Below are 22,103 nucleotides of genomic sequence, written 5' to 3' on the forward strand. Positions count from 1 at the left end.
AAATTAAAACCACGGTTAGTGCAACTAAAGACATACTCAAAGGGCTTCAATTAAAACATGGTATTATCAAGTTTTGACATGAAGGAGGACAAACGAACTCTTGTTTATGCTGCTGGTGGGATCGCAACTGCTTTTGTGGTGGGCATAAAAACTTTGGCAAACAGTTTGCAGTTTTTGGTTAAGTTAAATACACACTTCCTCTATGACTCAGCAATTCCACTCATAGGTATTTACCCAGGAGAAATAAAAACAATGCCACACAAAGACTTGTAAACAAATGTACATAGCAAAGTTTATTCTTAATAGACAAAAATGAAAACAAACTATATGTCCATCAAGAGGTGAATGGATAAATGAGGTGTGATATATTCATTAAATAATATATTATTCAGTGATAGAAAGGAACACACTACAAATAAACCTAGCAACCGGAGTAAAACTTAACATTATGTTGAGGGAAAGAAGTGATATAAAAAGACTAAATATAATTCAATGGTATTAAATTCTAAAAAGATAAAAACTAAATAAAAAATATGGAAAGCAGATAAGTGTAAGTGATGTTGACTGCAGTGAGGCACAGCAATTTTTATGAAGTTGTAAATGTTTTATTTCTTGATTATAATAGTAGTTACACAGATACATCATTTTTGAAACTCACTGAACTCTGCAATAAATGCAGGTATCTTTTTTTACTTAAAAAATTTTTTTAAAAGCAATATAATTTATCACATGTACAGAATAACAGAAAAAACAACAACATATGACCATCTCAGTAGATTTAAAAAATAATTAGATAAAATTCACCATCCATTCATAATAAAAATTGAAAGGAATCTAGAAATATAAGGAAATTTCCTCAGACTGGTAATGAGCATCCACAAATAACCAAACAAGTAAACAACAAAAGACCTACATCTAGTCTGCAGGTAGAAAAAAGACTTTTGCAGTCTTGTGTGCTGTCAATTAATATGTGCACCATTTGCAAAGAAGCAACATAAGGGGCTTCCTGGTGGCTCAGTGGTTAAGAACCTGCCTGCCAATGCAGGGAACACGGGTTCAAGCCCTGGTCCAGGAAGATCCCACATGTCATGGAGCAACTAAGCCCGTGCGCCACAACTACTGAGCCTGTGCTCTAGAGCCAACGAGCCACAACTACTGAAGCCCGCGCTCCTAGAGCCCGTGCTCCGCAACAAGAGAAGCCACCGCAATGAGAAACCCATGCACCGCAACGAGGAGTAGCCCCCGCTCCCCGCAACTAGAGAAAGCCCGCGCGCAGCAATGAAGACCCAAGGCAGCCAAAAATAAATTAATTAATTAAAAAAAAAAGAAGCAACATAAGGATATGCTTTACTAAAAATAACAGAACAAACAAAACAGTAAGTATGAACATGTAATCCAGGAAACAGGTGACTATAAACATAAATAGCAAGCACCAGAATTCTGAGAATTTCTAGGACTATTATGTAGAAGTGGTAAGCAGAAATCACCAGGAGAAAAGATTCAACAGAACCTTCAACAAACTGGAATCAAAATAGTTTTCATAGTGATTATGTAGAGTGTGGGAAGCAATTAGTAATAAATGCATAGAAAAATAAGCAAACCGGAAGTGACAATTGTTAATTGGAATAAAATCAGGCTTATACTAGAAAAATTCACCAGTGGACAACATTAATAACAACATAAATATGTAGAGTTGGAATAATGACTGTTATCAAAAATGTGTGCTGTGCCCATAATATGAGCAAGTGGGAAGTAAAATTGGGGCTAGGGATATAAGAATGCTAAATACCCTTAATAAAAAGAAAAAAATAGGATAGCTAAATGTGACTAATAATAAATTGTATAATTGTAATATTTAGAAACACACAAAGAAAAATCAGAAGAAACACAAACTTAAATCAGAATAATGCCCTTGGAAGTATTACTGGCAGTTTGAAAAGACTGACACAGAGACTTCCATTTTTTGATTGGAATTCTTAGAGAATAGTCCATCTTTCAATTCACTAAAATAAAAATAAAATTGTAAAGACAGTAATTATGGAGAAAACTGACTAGAATTTTAGAAAAGTGTACTTGAATTCATATCACAAAAATTTAAGTCCAGAAAGATAAATAAGCTAAAAGCAAAGAAAAAAAATTTTATTATGTATAATATATAGTATATATTATATTATATACCATAACATACTACTTATTAATGTAAAATATATATTACAGTTTATTAAATACATAATACACATGTATAAGGGGGAGAAAAATATGCCACTCCAAAATATGCTGCTTGGGCATATTATTGGATTAAAATTACTTAAGTGCCAGTGCAAGAAGGACACTCTTACCCTACTTTGCCCCCTCTTGAAAGGGGGAAATAAATCTTCCATGTGGAGGTATTCTCACTCAACCAGGAGGATAGGAGACATTCTTATCACCAGAGATAGAGAATTCAAGGCCAAGAAGGCTGTATAAACAAAGTTTGTTACTTCATTAATTTGGTACTCCAAGCGCAAACCCCTTTATTTTGTCAAATCTTCACAAATTATTGTTTCTTTGTCTAAAAGACATAAAAATTGCCTGCTTTGGTCACTTTTTCAAGTCTCATGTCTTTGGGACTTGCATATGTATGAAATTAAATTTGTATTCTTTCCTGTTAATCTGTCTTATGTCAATTTACTTATTAAACCAGCCAAAAAATGCTGAGAGGAAGAAGTGAAAAGTTTTTCTCTCCTATACATACATACCACAAAGTTTGGCATTGAAAAGACTTTTTGAACACGTCATGTCATGAAGTGGAGAAACCCTATAAGAGGCAAGAAACTGGACCCCAACAGGGGATAACAAACTTACAAACAAGGAGAGAACTGACCAAGAAGTGGATTTAGTCCTTCTCAACAACATGAAGTTGTTCTCGCAGCTTTCCATTGCTTAGAATTGACTTCAGATGAGAGGGCCCCCAGAAAAAATCAAGAGAAAATATCAAATACAAATGTGACTGATTGAATGAAAAACTGTAATTGAGAAAGAGTCAGTATCTAGATTAAATAGTTTGATATTTGGACGATTGGCTTGTCTTGGAAATTTTAACCAATAAAAAATTATAACAAATATAATAAAATTTTAAATGTTTACATTTATGACTATAAAAAAAGACACAGCAGCTATGGAACCATACCAGAAAAAAAAGAAACATTTTTTTCCTCTATTTATTTAGTTATTTGGCCAACTTTTTGGTATCCATTTTTTTTCTTTCATAATTTTCTCCTAGATAGCACACTTGCACATAATAAACATTATCATTTTATTTTCTTTCATTTCCTTTTCATGGCTGATTGCATAGACTACAACTTCTGTTCTATGCTTGAATAATAGCAATGTAGAGGACATGTATGTATCTATTTGTTCAACCTTAATTACATGGTCTTGATAGCTGTTAAGATAACTGTCATCTACTTATATTGGCCAATATTTGGCATTTAACCCTTCATATGAATTACATGTTTCATGAGAAATCTTATTGTGATTTTTTTTCTCTAAATTGCATGATAAATTTCCCTTTTTGTATGTAGTACTTAGTTTTTTGGTTTTTTTCCCCCCAGGAACATTATAATATATAGTACTACAATGAAAGGGATTTTTTCTTTTCTACTAAACTTTCTGAGTATTACTGGTGTCACTTTACTTTCAATTTGTTTAAAAATTTTAAAATATTTGTGTAACACATATATAGTATTATGTAATATAATAAATTCCCCCAAGTTTTCATTTTACGGTTGATTCCTTTGTCTTTAAGCTTGAAAATGTTTCCCCAACCAGAGATTTGAAAGGAGAAAGAGAAGAAGGAGGACGATGATGAACATGACAAGAGGAGGTGCAAAACGAAGAAAAGATACAACAAAAAGAAATGATCCAAAAGAAACTTGGCCTCCTACTTGGCTATGCCTCTATTACATGTGGAGTGGTGACACCTGTGTGCTATACTGTTAGCAGCCCCTGCTAGATGCCTTACAAATCAGTAGTCAATTGGATCAATGTCCTTTATAGCAGTCTCCTGCACCAGGCTTACAGACACACTTTCCAATGTTCTATGCAAGGACATATGACAAAAACTTGCAATGTATAAATGGGGTAAAAATTGCTTTCTTAATATAAGCACCGTTTTTGCTCCTTATTGTTCACACTTTCTTCCTGCTTAGGATGCAAACCTGGTGGCTGGAGCTCAGGCAACCTGAGCACTAGGAAGCTGAGAGGAAAACCAAGAAAACTGCAGAAATCTCAGTTCTGACCCTCATGAGCCATTGAAATTATTTTAGTCTCCTAATTGTTTAAAGAAAAATAAGTCCATAATTCTTTAAGCCAATGATGAACAAGTGTTTTGTTTCTCACAGCTGAATGCAATCACCAACTTCTGCAGCCCTCCATGAAGTTTCAACCTGCCTGCTGGAAAAGCATTACTAGTGCAATGATTCTCCCAGTCAGGGAGTAAACAGTCCAGGTGCCAAGAACAATTTACTTATCCTGTGATGTGCTGTCTCCCACCGATGTTTGGAAATTTGGTCATTACCATCTTTCCATGGATAACCCTAGGGCATTATGTGAAAAATTACTCCCGTAATATGTCCCTTCAGTTCCATCCACTCCAGGATGCTGCTATGCTGTTAACATGGTTAACTCCAAAATAAGGCACGTACTTTAAACATCAAGAAATTTGAAAGGAATGCTTTGTAATATGAGGATTACATAGCCTGAGGTGTCAATGTATACCACTATTGTAGAAAATCAAACATGCAGTTGTCGTATTAGAGTCTGTGGCTCTGGAAAGAATTAATCTTTGAAGTTCCTGATTTGGAGGCTTATGGGCAAGACATTCTTAAATGATCTAGGACAAGGGTTAGGAAACTTCAGCCTACAGTCCAAATCTAGTCCTACAACTGTTTTTGCAAATAAAGTTTTATTGAAAGACAGTCACACTAATTTGTTTACATATTGTCTGTGGCTGCATTTGTACCAAAATGACAGACTTAAGTAGTGGCAACAGAGACCATGTGGTCCATAAAGCTGAAAGTATTTACGATCTCCCCTTTACAGAAAAATGCTACCAAATTTTAGCTTTTATTTTGCTTTTATAATGGAAGTATTGTAAAACAACACATACAAAATGAGAAAAATACAGCTGAAACTACATCAAAGATTATTTAAATTGGGTAAGGCAGTTAAGTATTTGAGAAGCTTTTGGCTAGACCTAAACAATAAAAAGTAAAACATAGTCTTAAATTTTAAAAACTCATCTTCAAAATAATTTAATATATTCAATAGAAGAAGGTTAAATAAACTATGTAGATACCTTTAAGATGGGTTTACTCATATATATATATTTCTTATTGGTTCTGATATATATATATACCTATATATGTATATATTTATATACACACACACAAATTATCATAATGATAGATAAGGCAGTATTCCATTTCATATATACACCACATCTTCTTTAGCCATTTTTCTGTTGATGGACATTTAGGTTGCTTCCATGTCTTGACTATTGTAAATAGTGCTGCTATCAACATAGGGGTACATGTATCTTTTCAAATTAGAGTTTTCATCTTTTCTGGATATATGCCCAGGAGTGGGATTGCTGGATCATTTTGTAACTATTTTTAGTTTTTTAAGGAAACTCCATACTGTTTTTCATAGTGTTCCACCAATTTACATTTACATTTTCACCAACAGTGTAGGAGAGTTCTCTTTTCTCTACACCCTTCCAGCATTTACTATTGTAGACTTTTTGATGATGGCCATTCTGACTGGTGTAAGGTGATACCTCATTATAGTTTTGATTTGCATTTCTCCAATAATTAGCGATGTTGATCATCTTTTCATGTGCCTGCTGACCATCTGTATGTCTTCTTTGGAGAAATGTCTATTTAGGTCTTCTGCCCATTTTATGATTGGGTTGTTTGCTTTTTTGATATTGAGCTATATGAGGTGTTTGTATATTTTGGAATTAAGCCCTTGTCAGTCACATCATTTGCAAATATTTTCTCCCAGTCCATGGATTGTCTTTTCATTTTGCTGATGGTTTCCTTTGCTGTGCAAAAATTTTTAAGTTTAATTAGGTCCCATTTGTTTATTTTTGCTTTTCTTTCGTTGCTTGGGAGACTGATCTAAGAAAAGATTGTTACGATTTATGTCCAAGAATGTTTTGCCTATGTTCTCTCCTAGGGGTTTTATGGGGTCATGTCTTATATTTAGGCCTTTAAACCATTTTAAGTTTATTTTTGTATATGGTGTGTGGGAGGATTCTAATTTTATTGATTTACATGCCCCTGTCCAGCTTTCCCAGCACCACTTGCTGATGAGACTGTCTTTTCTCTATTGTGTATTCTGCCTCCTTTGTTGAAGATTAATTGACTGTAGGTGTGTGGGTTTATTCTGGGGCTCTCTATTCTTTTCCATTGATCCGTATGTCTGATTTTGTGCCAATGCCATGCTGTTTGGATTACTGTAGTTTTGTAGTATTGTCTGAAGTCTGGGAGGGTTATGTCTCGAACTTTGTTCTTTTCCCTAACGATTGCTTTGGCAATTCTGGGTCTTTTGTGGTTCCATACACATTTTAAGATGATTTGTTCTAGTTCTGTGAAAAATGTCATGGGTAATTTGATAGGGTTCACATTAAATCTGTAGATTGCTTTGAGTACTGTGGCCATTTTAACAATATTAATTCTTCTAATGCAAGAGCATGGGATATCTTTCCATTTCCTTGAATCATCTTTGATTTCCTTTATCAGTGTTTTATAGTTCTCAGTGTATAAGTCTTTCACCTCTTTGGTCAGCTTTATTCCTAGGTTGTTTTTTTTTTTTAATTATATTTTAAATGGGATTTTTTTTTTTTTACATTTTCTTTCTGATATTTTATTGTCAGTGTAAAGAAATGCAACAGATTTCTGTATATTAATATTGTATCCTGCTACTTTGCTGAATTTGTTTATCAGTGCTAGTAGTTTTTGTGTGGAGTCTTCAGGGTTTTCTATATAGAGTATCATGTCGACTGCATATGATGACAATTTTACCTCTTCCCTTCCAATTTGGATACATTTTATTTCTTTTTCTTGTCTCATTACTATGGCTAGGACTTCCAATACTGTGTTGAATAGAAGTGGTGAGAGTAAGCATCCTTGTCTTGTTCCAGAATTTAGCAGGAAGGCTTTCAGCTTTTCACAGTTGAGTATTATGTTGGCTGTGGTTTTGTCATAAATGGCTTTTATTATGTTGAACTATGTTTCCTCTATACCCACTTTGGTGAGAGTTTTTATCCTGAATGGATGTTGAATTTTATCAGTTTTTTTTTGCATCTATTGAGATGATCATGTGGTTTTTGCCGTTTCTTCTGTTAATGTGGTATATCACATTGATTCATTTGCATATATTGAACCATCCTTGCAACCCTGGAATGAATCCAACCTGATCATGGTGTATGACCCTTTTTATATATTGTTGGATTCGGTTTGCAAAAAATTTATTGAGGTTTTTTGCATCTATATTCATCAAAGATATTGGTCTGTAATTTTCTTTTTTTGTACTGTCTCTGTCTGGTCGTATTCTCAGGGTGATGATGGCTTCATAGAATGACTTTGGGAGTGTTCCTTCTTCAATCTTTTGGAAGAGTTTGAGAAGGTTAGGTATAAGTTCTTCTTTGTATGTTTGGTAGAATTCCCCAGTAAATCCATCTGGTCCTGGACTTTTGTTGCAGGTTATTCCCTTTCAGGAATTTGAATATATTTTGCCACTCCCTTCAGGCCTGAAAAGCTTCTGTACAGAAATCAGCTCATAGCCATATAGGGGTTCCCTTGTAACTGCTGCCTTCAGATTCTTCTCTTTTAACTTTTGCCATTTTAATTATGATATGTCTTGGTGTGGGTTTGTTTGGGTTCATCTTATTTGGTACCTTCTGTGCTTCCTGTACCTGGATATGTTTCTTTCTTTAGGTTAGGGAAGTTTTCAGCCATAATTTCTTAAATACATTTTTGATCCCCTTTTGTCTTTCTTCTTCTTCTGGAACCCCTAATATGTATAGATTGACATACTTAATATTATCCCATAGACCTCATATGTTGCTTTCAAATTTTTTCATTTATCTTTCTGTCTGCTGTTCTGATTGGTTGATTTTCATGATTCTGTCTTTTAGATCACTTATTCATAATGCATTATTTAGTCTGCTATTCATTACTTTTAGCTCAGATTTTATCTCAGCAATTGAGTTGTCTAATTTTGATTGGTTTCTCTTTATAGTTTCTAGTTCCTTGGTACAGTGATCTACATTTCTATTGATAATCTTTAACTCCTCTAGCATTTTTATTACCTCCTTTTTAAACTGGAGGTCTAGTAGACTGGAGAGGTCTGTTCCATTGTTTGCTCTTTTAGGGGATTTCTCTCTCTCTCTTTTTTTTTTTTTTTTTTTAAATTTGGGAGTAGTTCCTTTGCTTTTTCATTTTACTTAAATTTCTCTGCCTCTATGAATTTAAGAGAAACAGTTATCTCCTGTGGTCTTAAAGGGGTATTTTTATGTGAGAATGTCCCTGTGTAGACTCTGTGAGTCCATATTTTTGGTGCCAGGGCTGTTTTTGGTGTGGATTCCTACCACGTCTTCCCTCAGAGTTGCTGGCCATTATCCCCGTGATATTGGGTGTGATTGGTGTTGTGGTGACCAGCACCTGCAGTGGAGGTTGGGCAGGGCCTCCTCTTTGATCTGTGGCTACCATAGACCTGTTGGGTGCAGGGTCTGCTCCCCAGCTGTTGGAGTAGAACCCCTGAGGATCAGGTTCTAGGAGGTTCTGTTGCCCTTAAGTGTGTGCTCTGTCCACAAGGAAGTGAGCACTGAAGCAAATGAGGCCCATGTAGTCACATTGAACCTATGCACCACTCTTGCAGGCATCCTCAGTTCTGCCCAGAAGCAGCCTAAGGTCGCATCCCTTTCTCCATTGTGTTGGTCCCAGACCTAGTGCTAGGCTGGTGCTGGGGGCTGGGGTGTTGTGGCTGCATGACTCAAGGGGCTTGTGCTGCCAGCTAGAACTTGGGCTGCCTCTATGATAGGACTCTCCCAGGGCCTGTCCGCCCCAGATCCAACTTCAATCTGTGGTGTGAGGTAGGCGGGACTGGAGCACTCCTGCCGGGAAAGGGACTGCTTCTTACTCCTCCTCAGGGACTATCCACTGGGAACCATGATTCTGTGACACTGGTCACCACTCATGGTGCCCACCAACAAAGTCTCCTGCTGCTGGACCTGCTCCTGGATGATTTGCCCCCGCTATGGGAGCACTGTTAATGTGCTCTGATATCAGCCCCACCCCTGCTGTGTGGGCCCTCACAAAGCCCACACCACCAGAGTCATGCCCCACAGTGAGCATGCACGATGACAGTGGGGCTCTTATGCTGAATCTGCTCCCTGCCTTGCATGCACTGATAATGGGGCTTCTAAGGCAGACCTGTGGCCCTCTCTGTGCACACTAACAGTGGAGGCCCAGACCACGCCCCAGACCCTCTGGGCTGTCTCTGTGCCACTGGACCAAGTCCTCTACCAGGGTCTGTCCTCTGAAGCCTGAGTTCCAGCACCTAGCTGCTGAACATGCTAGAAGCCCCACCCAGCATGTGTTTCAGTCTGGGAAGTGCAGTGACATGGCAGCAGTCAGTGCCAGTCTCTCTCTGCCCTGGTTGCTAGCAAGCCAGCATGTGCACACTCCTGGTGAGTAGAGACCAGGCCCTCCTAGCTCTCTTTCTGTCCTGATGGACCTCCCAGCCAGCAAAGGGGGTTCCCAGGGCAAGGGAACCTTTCCTCTTTCACAGCTCTGTCCTAGGGTCACCACTCCCGTCCCAATTCCTTTTTTGTCTTTTTCATCCTACCCAGTTACATGAGGATCTTTCTTGCAGCTTTGATTATATGAGATCTTCTGCCAGTTTTCAGTTAGTTTTCTGTGAGAATTGTTCCACATGTAGTTGTATTTTTGATGTGTTTGTGGGGGAAGGTGAGCTCTGTGTCCTTCTACTCTGCCATCTTGATCTCCCTTGACAAGAGTCTTTGAATTGGTTTGCTCCTGGTTCAAAACAGCATGAAATAACAGAACAGAGTGGAGGGAGCATTTTTGCTTTTCAGGGCCCTGATAATGCTGCTTTTAAGCCTTTTCAATAAAGCAGAGTTATAAAAATAATTAAGAACAAATAGAAACCATGTGGAAAGTTGTTATAAAATGAAAAGAGAAACAGCAAATAAACCAAGACTGTTGAGTAAAAGAGAATAATGGAAATTTAAAGTTCCCTAGTTTGCAGTCAAACTACAAACAATCCCAGTTAGTTTTGTTCTTGCTGGTTAAACCAAGTAGGAGTGTGTTCACACCAAACAAATGAATAACCTAATAATAGATTTTGGCATTTAAAGGGCAATGACATCAAGTTTGTGGAGCGCACAAATTTGGACAATCAAACTTCCCCTGGAGTCCAGAGTCCTTGGCTATCTCAACAGCAGGGGAACTGAAGCCGTGGCTAATCTGTACAATGAATAATCTGCCTCTAAGTTTTTACGTTTTCTCTATCCTCAGACATAGAGAACATCTTGGACAATTCAATTTTTATATCTTATCACCAGAGTAAGTTTTTTTCTTTTTCTTTTTGAAATATAGAAAGTTATAGCAGTTAAATCTTTCTCATAGGGATTGACAATTGAAATTGTATTGAGCTCTTCTTCAGGAATCATTGCCAAACCAAAAAGCAATATCTATAATGTTTTTCTGGATTTATCATTTGAACTTTGTAATTAACTATATCCAGTTAGCATATAAATCAAAGAAAACAACTCTACTCAGGGACTCTCCTTTGAGAGGAAAACTACTTCCTCCATGGGTTAGGGTCATTAAGAATGTAATGGCCTCTTAAGCTGGAAATCTAGAGAGGTGAATCAAAATGTCCTAATGTACTGGTTAATGAGGCCTTTGTATTACCAATTACAAGCAAAGCCCATCACATTAAAATGAATAGTCTTGGTTTCAATGCTAGTATGGATATAACCGTCCCTTCATAGCTGCATATATAGCACCATATTCTTTATAAAAACCAGTATTTTGTAAACTAAATAAATGAGTGATAAATCAATGGCTTCAAGATAACATATAACTATCATTGGATATGATAAATCTTATATTCTGTAATTTGTATTATACATCATATTTTCACATATGGCATAGTTAGAAAATTTTAGTTAAAATTTAATATTACCTCCCAGAAATGCATAACCCTGGTCTAATCACCAGAAAAACAGACAAATCTCAATTGAGGGGCATTCTACAAAATGTCTGACCAACCCTCCCCAAAACTGTGTCAAAAGTCATCAAAAGGAAAGTAGGAGAAAATGTCACCATCCAGAGGAGCTTAAAAAAACATGACATTTAAATGTAATGTAGTGTCCTCCATGATATCCTGCCACAGGAAAAACAAAACAAAACAAATCATTATGGGGAAACAAAGAAAGCCAAATAAACTCTGATGTTAAGGGTAATGTACCAGTGTTGATTCTTTCATCGTGACAAATATACCACAGTTAACATACCAAATATACCAATATAATGTAAGATGTTAATAATAGGAGAACATGAGCAAGGGGTGTATGGAAACTCTTGTCTTGAAACATTTCTGTAAATCTAAAACTAAAATAAAGGTGTTATTCTAAAATAAAGGTGTTATTAAAAATGAATTTTAATCTTGAAGCTCATGGCTGAAATACAAATTTTTCCCAAATCACTAAAAAGTATAAAATGTGTAATAAAATGAATGACTTTTAACGAAATAATTTAGAATTAATTCCTTCTTGATCTTAAGCTATACTATAATAAGCACAGCACAAATTCACTAAATCAGCCAGCACTAATTTGGGATTTATATTTATTAAGCAGTAAAATGTTATATATATATATATATATATATATATATATGGATTTTTACTGACAAAGCAAAACATCAATTTAGAAAGCTCTAAATCTTAAGCAAAATAATATATAAAAGTGAATTTAAAAAAATTAATGACAATAATCACTTCTGTGCATGAACATTCAATCTGTGTTGTAGTAAATAACAGTTATGTAGACTCTGACAGAAAGTCAGATTAAGTAAATAATTGAGTTCTTTCTTCAAGAAAAATGGTTATGTTATTTTAAGTATGTACAGTAGCTTAAACTAATCTAACAAGTTGGTTCATAAATTGATTCCTCAAAGAGGCTCTTAAGATTGACACTTTAATGAAAAGAGAACAACAAATTTGTAATCCGCAAATCAATTACTCATATGTTACCAGTTTCTCTGCGATATTTAAGGTACTTCATTTGTAAAGAATACTTTTGTCTATATAATCTATCATTTTATGGCAAGATGAACTAGTTAACAAATTTTAAGTCAAGGTAATAAAATAATCTAATTCTCTTAGATTTTAAACAATGATCATTTTTAATATTGCCTTAGAACATAAATGTCTTTATATTTTCTATAGAAATAATAGCACTTTGTGTATCTTAATATTTTCTACATTAATTATAGCACTTGATGGGATGACCAGAAATAAGATTATGTTAAAAGCATGAAACTAGTGTTAATAAGTCAGAAGCAAAAATACTTAAAGAATATTAATTTATTTTTCTCATCTTAGCATGTCCCCCCCCATCATATGCACAGTCAGCACTTCTTACGTCAAGTAGATTTGCTTTGCTTCCACATAATTTGAAAGCATGTTAGATGAGTGTGTGAGTGAATAATTTAAACTTGAAATGACTCTAAAAACTCCCAAAATATATTACTAATGGCTGAACAGGATTAATCTAATACTCTTATAATACTTTACACTTAAAAACTTAATAACCTCATAAGTAGTCATGACAAAAATGACGAGAGAGAGACCACATATTTTAGCAATGGCAGATGTTTTCTCTACAGAGAATGTGGTATCAATGAGCAGTTTGGGTTATTAGATAGAATATAAGAACATTTTAAAATAAAATATTGCTTGTGTGTTAGTAATGTCATTTATATTAATGTTTTTACATTATTATCAAATATGTCCCTAAAAATACAATATGCCAGGAAGACCCTCAAGTGCAAAATCCCATAGAGTCAAGCACTACATTATAATTACAACAGTGCCTGACTTTCCTGACACAGAGCATGAGGGGAAAGCAATAAAAGTTTATTTAATTCATAAACATTAAAATTGTTTGTAATGAATTATTTGAACTTTGTTGGGTTTTCCCCTACTATATTGGTTATATATTGCTGTGTAACAAATTAACAAATTACCTCACAATTTAGTAGCTTGAAATAACAAACATTTCTTATCTCATACATTTTCTGAGAGTCAGGGACTAGAGTGGCTTAGCTGTGTGATCTGGCTCAGGATCTCTCCCAAGGATGAAGTTAAGCTGCTGATGGAGCTATGCTCATCTCAAGGTTCACAATAGCTGGAGAATTCACTTCTAAGCTCACTCACTTGACTGTTGGCAGGAGGCTTTCATTCCTTGCCATGCTGGTCTCTCCATCAGGCTGTTCCCAATCAGGTTTCCCCAGAGTGACTAATCCAAGTGAAAGAGGGAGCAGGTGAGCAAGAAAGAGCCCAAGATGGAATCCAGTCTTTTATAACCTAATCTCAAAAGTGGCAGATCATCATTTTCTCCCATATTCTATTGGTCACACAGACCAACCCTGGTACAAATTGGGAGAAAACTACAAGGTTATAAATACCAGGAGGTGAATATCAGTAGAGGTCATCCTGAAGGATGGATACTGCAGCAACTCATTCTCCTTAAAGTATGAACAGTCCTTTTGGAATGTGTACAGTCACCACCCATATATTGCTGAGAGCTCTTCTAACCTCAGGATATAAAAAGATAGGCAACACCCACTAAAACCACTACATTATTCCAGAACTTGATAGTAAGACAACACCAAGACACTAACAATTATTTCTCCTATCCACATTCTAAAGTCATTGATAGTCCATTTTATCTATTCAATGAAATTTTATGTAAAATATCCTCCATTTAAAGGTAGCCTAGTAGTACATATGAGGTAAACAGAGACATAGGGTAAACATTTTTAGATTAACTGTTTGGTTTTGTTGTTATTGTTGTTCCATTACACTAGACAAGGCAAAGGTTTTTGAATTACATGTGTAATTGAATGGGTCTTGTTTCTTGATATTGTCAGCTATATAATTATTTTACTGTTGAAATACATACCATTTAATTATTTTTTTTACAACATAATAGTAATTCAGTAGAAGAATCACACTGCTTTGGGCAGAAAAAGATATGCTTGTTTTAAATATAATTTTTTACAAACACTGTTCTAAACAGTGATTGAAAGCAGTAAATTCTGAACTTAAATTTCCCGTAACCAATGTAATTCTGATCTACTCTTCAAAGCATTATTCTAAAGTATCCTACATGGTGTAATCTTTATGAGTTGATAAGGTCAATTCTGAAGCAAACCAAAATAAATAAATCTCAAAGATTTGTGTCATTACAACAGCAATTTTTGAATGAAAGAAAGACAATAACCTTTTCCATTCTAATGTTTCTAAAATCTGTGTTTTCCTATATTGCTGTGTTGCACTGGTGCACTGACTATCACTATGGGGAATTTAAAAAAATAGTTATGAGCTGTTTCGAGAATTCAGTAACTTGGCAACTTACAGTTCATGACTGTTAGAGCCAGATTAATTATTTTGGAAATCATTTCGGATATCATTTTATAATACCAGTGAGAGTGAAAGTGGCAAATTATTTAGCTTTATATTGTGTTAATTCCATAATTAAGTAATTGGACTTGGAACAGTTTACTACTTCCGCTTTAACATTTCACTATATAACTATAGTACTCACTAAAAACACTGTCTTCTACAATACAGAGCCAATTATGATATGCATTTTTGTAAGTAAAAAAATGTTTTACTAATGGAACATTTATGTGGATCAGACATTTTTATGCAGTGGCAATTAGAAGAAAAGGAATCAGGTTACTGGTGACAAATGTTCTTAATTAGAGTTGAATATGTCCAGATTAGTCACATTTTGTGTTCTTTCCTTAGAGAAACTTAGATTACTTTTAAAATTCATTTAAATATTTTAAGATTCTAGCTAAGAAATGTTATTAGTATGTGGTACTATATTATGATGATATGGTTTTATTACTAACACAGCAAATTAAAGCACCGAACTTATTCATTTGGTGGGCAGATTTATCTATTTATCAACAAAGTTTTTACCAGCATAAAGAATTATAAAACATTATGAATTCTCATTTGCATTTTTAATTTAGAACATCCCTTGGCTTAGATTACTTACACAACAAATATAACACTAAAGGTTTCAAAAATAATATAGAACAGAGTAATCTTTTTCTTATTGAATTAATATTTGGCTTAATCCACACAAGTCAAAATCCTATGTTAATAGAAGAATATTTCAGGTTTACAGATATGTATATTGTAGCTAAATTTTTGATTACCAAAATAATTCATAATTGAGTTTTCAGTAGGATTTTTTGGCACTTGAGAAATAATTTATTAGAGCTATTAAAGTAGTTTAAGAAAGAAAGAGAAATAAAGAAAGAGAGAGCAAATATAGAGAGAGAGAGAAAGAAAGGGAGGGAGATCTATCTATGTATCTATCTATCTATGTATCTATCTATTGAGAGAGAAACATTTTATACCTATGGCCATGACCAAATTATTCTTATTAGACTTTTCTTTTCTCTAAAATCTACTAAAACAGAGGACAAATTAGTAGGAACTGAAAAAGAAAGTTTAAAAATTAGCGACTTAAATCTTCATCTTTAGAGGATAAGACAATACATGGAAATTAAACCCAAGATAATTAGAAGTAAATATAAATAGCTAGCTATAAAATTAAAATAAATAAAATGAACAAAGAAAAGTTTTATTATTTAAAAAGTTTAATAAAACTGATAATCCCCTGGCAAATCTGGTCTCTATAAAAGGGATGAGAATATAAATTTCCAATATTTAGAATGAAAGAGAAGATATCCTAGGTGCTAGAGTCATTACAAAGATAAAAAGGGAATGTTACAATAAACTTTATGGAACAAATTTGACATCAGGGGACATTTTTTAAAGACATAACCTAGTAATATTGAAGTAAGGGAAATGGAAAACTGAAGACCCCTATGTCTATTAATTATTAAATTTGTAATGACAATACTTCTCAGAACTTCAGCCCCAGCTGGGTTCACTGGTGAATTTTATCATATGTTTAAGGAATAATTAATACCAATCTCATATAAACTTTTCCAGAAAATACAAGAGAGTAGAATATCCTCAATGTTTTTTATGAGGTCATCATAGCTCTAGTACCTAAACCTCAGAGTGATATTTAGAGGAAAAGTCTGGGGCAGGGGCAGTGATCAGACGTAAATAAACCTTATAAAAATAGACAGAAAAATCCTTAACCAAATATTAGCCAATCAAACACAGCAATATATCAAATTGATAATATATCATGACCAGCTGCATTCTAGCCAACAAATGCAAAGCCAGTTAACTTTGAAAATAATCATGTAATGAATACCCACATTAACAAAATTTCACATTACAACAGAACAAGCATTTGACAAAAATTGATAACATTCTTGATAAAAATGCTGAACAAACTAGGAAAAATACCTTAATTTTGAAAAGATTGTCTACATCAGGGGTCCCCAACCCTGGGTCCATGCACCAGTACTGGTCTATGGCCTGTTAGAAACCAGGCCGCACAGCAGGAGGTGAGCGGCAGGGGGTGAGCGAGCGAAGCTTCACCTGCCACTCCCCATCGCTCGCATTATCACCTGAACCGTCCCCTGCCACAACCCTGTCCTTGGAAAAATTGTCTTCCATGAGATAGGTCCCTGGTGCCAAAAAGGTTGGGGACCACTGACTACGTGAAACTTACTAACATTATACGTATGGGTCAAATATTGAACTTTTTAGTCCTATGGTAAGAAACAAGGCAAGGAATAGCCACTATAATTGGTTCTATACAGTAGAATACTAAAGGTCCTAGACATTTCCATAAGGCAAAAAGAAGAAATCAGTCAGAACAGTTAGAAAGATGTATAACTCCCTTTTGACACATGACATGATTATTTACAAAGAAATTTCTATGGAATCTGCAAACACCACTAGAATCAATAGTGAGTTTAGCAAGGTTGCAGGATATGAGGTCAATATATAAAAAAAAATTACATTTTAGATACTAGAAGCAAAACTTAGAAATTATTTCCAGAATAGAAGGTACTTTAAAAATAAATTAAAAATAGCATCCAAAAATATAAAATGTTTAATAATATGTTAAGCAAAGGACATGCAAAAACTTTCCCAGGACACTTTATTAAGAGGAAGTATTTAGGAAGACCTAAATAAATGGAGAGATAGAATAGGCAAATGAAATGGAAAATTCAATATTGTTTACATGTCAGTTCTCAACAAATTGATCTATAGGTTTAATGCAGTCACAGTAGAAACCCCAAATTCTTTTTTTATATAAATGGACAAGTTGATTATAATATATATGAAAAATTATATATTTTTATATAATAATTTTTTTGAATAGCTAATCAATCTTGAAATGATGAATAAACTTGATTCTTAGAATTACTGTGAAGCTACAATAACCACTAGAGTGTGGTATCTGTGTTAGGAAAATCACATAGATCAATGAAATAAAAAACAAAACCCAGAGATAATCCTACATTTATTTTCAACAAAGATGCCAAGGCAGTTCAGTTGGTGTTTGAATGCTAAAGAAAATAAATAAATCTCAAATCCTACTATATGTCAGACTCTAAAATTAAAGATGGATCATATGCTAAAACCCAAACACTGGAACTACGAAAGTTCTAGAAGAATATATCAAAGAATATCTTCATGGTAAGGATTTTTAATGAGAATACCTAAATCATTAAATATAAAGAAAATTTGCTAAATTGACTTCATTAATATTAAAACATCTTATTATCAGAAGACACCATTAATAAAATGAAGTACCAGCCATGAAGTCAAGAAAATACTCATAGCATATATATCTGAGCAAGAACTATTACATAAGATTTATAATGAACTCTCAGAAATCAATAATTAAAAGTCAAGTATTGATCCCAAATAGGCCAAAAAAATGGACACTTCACAAAAGAAAATGAAAGGATGATCAATAAGAAAATTATAAGATATGCAACATCATTAATCATGAAGAAAGTGCAAACACAGTGAGATATCACCACACACTAAGATGCTAAATAAGGTAAAAGATACTGGCAAGATAAGTTGGAAATGCTGGAAAACGACTGAAACTTCCCATTTTTCTCATAAGAGTATAATATGGCTGGAACACTGTGGATTAATCTGGCAGTATTTTTTAAAAAATAAAGTTAAGATAAACCTATTCTATGATCTAGTATTCCCATCCCTAAGTATATAACCCCAAATAAAAAACAAATCCAGAACTACTACTACAGAATGTTGCAGATGTTCCTATAGCCAAAAATGGGAAACAAACCAAATACCCAGCAAAAGGAAAATGGAGAAAGAAATTATACTAGGTGGAAACACCAGAAACATAATCTGGGATTGCAGTTTTATTCAAAATAGACAAAACTATGAAATAAGCCAAATGTCTACTAATAGTTTATTACCTAAATAAATTATGATTTGAATATGCAATGGAATTCTATCTAGCAATAAAATAGAATGCATTTTGGTGCATACAATTACATTAAGTGAGAACAAACACAAAAGAGCATATACTATATGATTGCATTCCTTTGAGATGAAGAAGAGATAAAATTATACCATGGTGTTAAAAAAACAAAAACAAAAACTCAGGCCCCAGATTGCTTGTGATGATGGGAATTGACTGGAAATGCATGTAAGGGAAATATCTGGGTCGATGGAAATCTAAATCTTAATTGGGTTTTGATTACATTTATCTGAACTCATTGAATTATACACTTAACATATGTGCACTTTAATGTATGCAAATTTTTAACTAAAATAGAAGATTCATGAAGTTATTTGTTTCCATTTAAAAAATACTAGAAAAGGAAATTAGTAACTACATTTTTGTCAGGATTATATTACTTTAACATTAAATAAAAGTCAATTTAAATGGAATATTATGTATTGCATATATTTCCATGTTCAAAATTTTATAACTCAAAGACCTCTGTTAAAATTCGTAAAAATTTAAATGAAGACATTTTTTAAAAACTAGTCTTTTAAAATTTAATACTTTAAGTGTAAAGGATACATTCACAGATAATCTCAGTGGATTTTACATTGTAAATATATAGAATTCAATTTATGTTTTGACTACCAAAAATTTCAAGAAGTTGAACATCCTTTGATTCTATTTTGCTTTTTAAAAATAACCAGTTTCAGCTATTTTTTTAAATAACCTGCTTGACAACACATTTTTTAACAAAGGAAGATTGACAGATGAAGCACTTAAAAAGGACAAAAATGTAAAGATGATTTTAGGACTTCATTTATGCTGTAAATCTAATTTCCTTGGATCTATTAAATTGACCACTTTGTATTAGAAACCAGAGTTTGGAAGTGGCCTCTGCAAACTTGAATAACTTGACAAATTAAATATAATACGGTAACCAAATTTTAAAATATATATCTATTTTGTTTTTAAATACTGCTATTGCTGTGTCTCAGAAATTTTGAAATGTTGTGTTTCAATGCCATTTGCCTTTAGTGTTTATTAATTTTCCTAATGAATTTTTTTTTTTTTTTTTTTTTGGCTGTGATGGGTCTTCATTGCTGCGCTTCAGCTTTCTCTAGTTGCAACGAGCTGAGGCTACTCTTCGTTGCGGTGTGTGGGCTTCTCATTGTGTTGGCTTCTCTTGCTGCGGAGCACGGGCAGCGTGTGGGCTCAGTAGTTGTGGTGCAAGGGCTTAGTTGCTCCATGGCATGTGGGATCTTCCTGGACCAGGGATTGAACCCATGTCCCCTGCATTGGCAGGAGGATTCTTAACCACTGTGCCACCAGGGAAGTCCTCCTAATGAATTTTTAACTCAATTCTTATTTAAAATATGTGGGCTTTTTACAGTCATATTCATTTTTATATCTTCTTTTGATTTTTAATGATTTATTATGTTACCAGAATATAATCAGAATGGTACTACTTCATTAGAACTTATTTAATCCTGATTTATGATCTTTTTCACATACAATTTTTCAAAACATCATATTAGGTCTCAAAAATTATTTTCTTCTCTGTAAAATTCTTCCTTGTAAAATTCAAACTCAATCACTCATTCATTAAAAACCATAAGTTTTATTGGAACTTTAGAGAGAGATGTAGTAAAATTCCATTTATCCTTTTACCTATTATTCCTTGTTCTGTGGGTTACTTGATTCTATCAGTTGTTTCTTTATAAATTTTTGAATTTGTATTGTTCTTTTGGTACATATTTTATTATCTGTGCATTTTAATTTCTTTTAAGCATTTGTATTAAAACTCTGTGGCTTATATAGTTTTTTACCTTAAATTTTGTTTAACAGAAAATATACTACCATTGGGATTCTTTTGTTACACAGTTGTCTTTTGTAATTATTCTTCCTTCTAATTTCAACATTTCTATGTCATAGTTTTCAGTTATGTTTCTTGTATACAACATATTACTTAATATTAAAATCCAATCTGAGAATCTGTCCTTATTAGTGAATTTAACTCATTTACGTTTACTCTAGTTACTGTTATATTGGGACTTATTTCTCCCAAATAAGTTATTCAGTCCTTTATACTCTTTTTTCTTTCTTCTCTCTTTGCCTTCAATGGAAAAGATCAAAGATTTTTTTCTGCTTGTTTCAAATTATATATGTGTGTATTAATATAAAATCCATTGAGATTATCTGATTATCCACTGAGATAAATAAATTTTCTCCTGGTTAATTCTCCACAGTACTTGTTTATGCTATAATATTCTACGAACCATCTTGCAAAATAATTAGGTGTTATCAGTGGTTTTAATATTTTTATTGTAAACTTAAGTCACTGAGTATTTACATATTAATCTTCATATTATCCCATAATTTGCCTAATATTCTGGCATAGATTTCATACAAAATTGATTTTAAATAAAATTTTGTTACATGTAAATGCATTTAGATTTACTCCTTAGATATATAAGCAACTTTAAAATATAACTTTTTAGAATCAAATGTTAATAGGAAGAAATCACATTATATATTACCAGAGAGTGTTATCCTATATTGATGAAATAAATGGCTAATTCTGCAGTAGTTAAGGATTTAAAACTTTTTTTCATCTGGAAATAGTTGCCCAAACTGTTGTGATATGGTAGGTGGGTACAGAATTCGTAGATGTAAAATTACAAACAGCAACGTTTTCTTTACTTTCTTTTTGAAAATGTGCAAATAGAACTCTTCAGTTTTAGTTAAGTGAGAAGTAAGGCATCTACCACAACTTTCATGTGTTATTTTCTCAGAAACCGCATACCATTCATCCACATATTCACTATTCTGATACAAAAAATGTCCTGTCTTGTTTTCTTTTTACATTTGCTTTGTAGAGATGAGCAAAATGTTAACTGTATCTGCTACTCTGCTTATTCACAGCTGAATTTTAAAATTTATAAAATTCTTTTTCTCAATTGTTGATTCATGTTAATTTATTGTTTCTCTTTTGGTTTTGTTTTTCAGTAGTATAGTGAAAATGTTGCTTATACATTTTTGTTACATTCAAATTATATCTCTATCATTATGAATAGATAAGGACAAAAGCATACAAATTTAGAGTTAAATTTGTCATTAATAGTGCTTTTAAATGAAGAAAAATTAAGTGATACAATTATTTTATTATGTGTTTTAATTCCTACTCACAAGTCCTAGAAGTGAATTAATTTTGGCATCAGAAATAATGTCAACCTCCTTATAAATTTGAGAACTGTTCCAAAGTGGTTGGTCACTACCTAAATTCAAATTTACACTTCTTATATTCTTGTTCCTTATTTCTTTATTTTTTGTTTTCATTGAAGGGATGCAAAGCACGAA

The 22,103-nt window shown here is 33.5% G+C and overlaps 1 long non-coding RNA gene across 1 annotated transcript in view; it reads right to left on the reverse strand.

Annotated features, from left to right (window-relative positions):
* LOC309656910 overlaps positions 1-21,868 on the reverse strand; it is a 251,817-nt gene extending 229,949 nt beyond the window's left edge. The window contains exon 1 of the long non-coding RNA XR_014261604.1: positions 284-21,868. This is a non-coding gene — a long non-coding RNA (uncharacterized lncRNA). The remainder of the gene's footprint in view (positions 1-283) is intronic.
* Between the last annotated feature and the right edge of the window lie 235 nt (positions 21,869-22,103).

Source organism: Balaenoptera physalus (genome assembly GCF_965194825.1).
Source record: "Balaenoptera physalus genome assembly, chromosome: 3".
In the NCBI taxonomy this organism is placed as follows: Eukaryota; Metazoa; Chordata; class Mammalia; order Artiodactyla; family Balaenopteridae; genus Balaenoptera; species Balaenoptera physalus.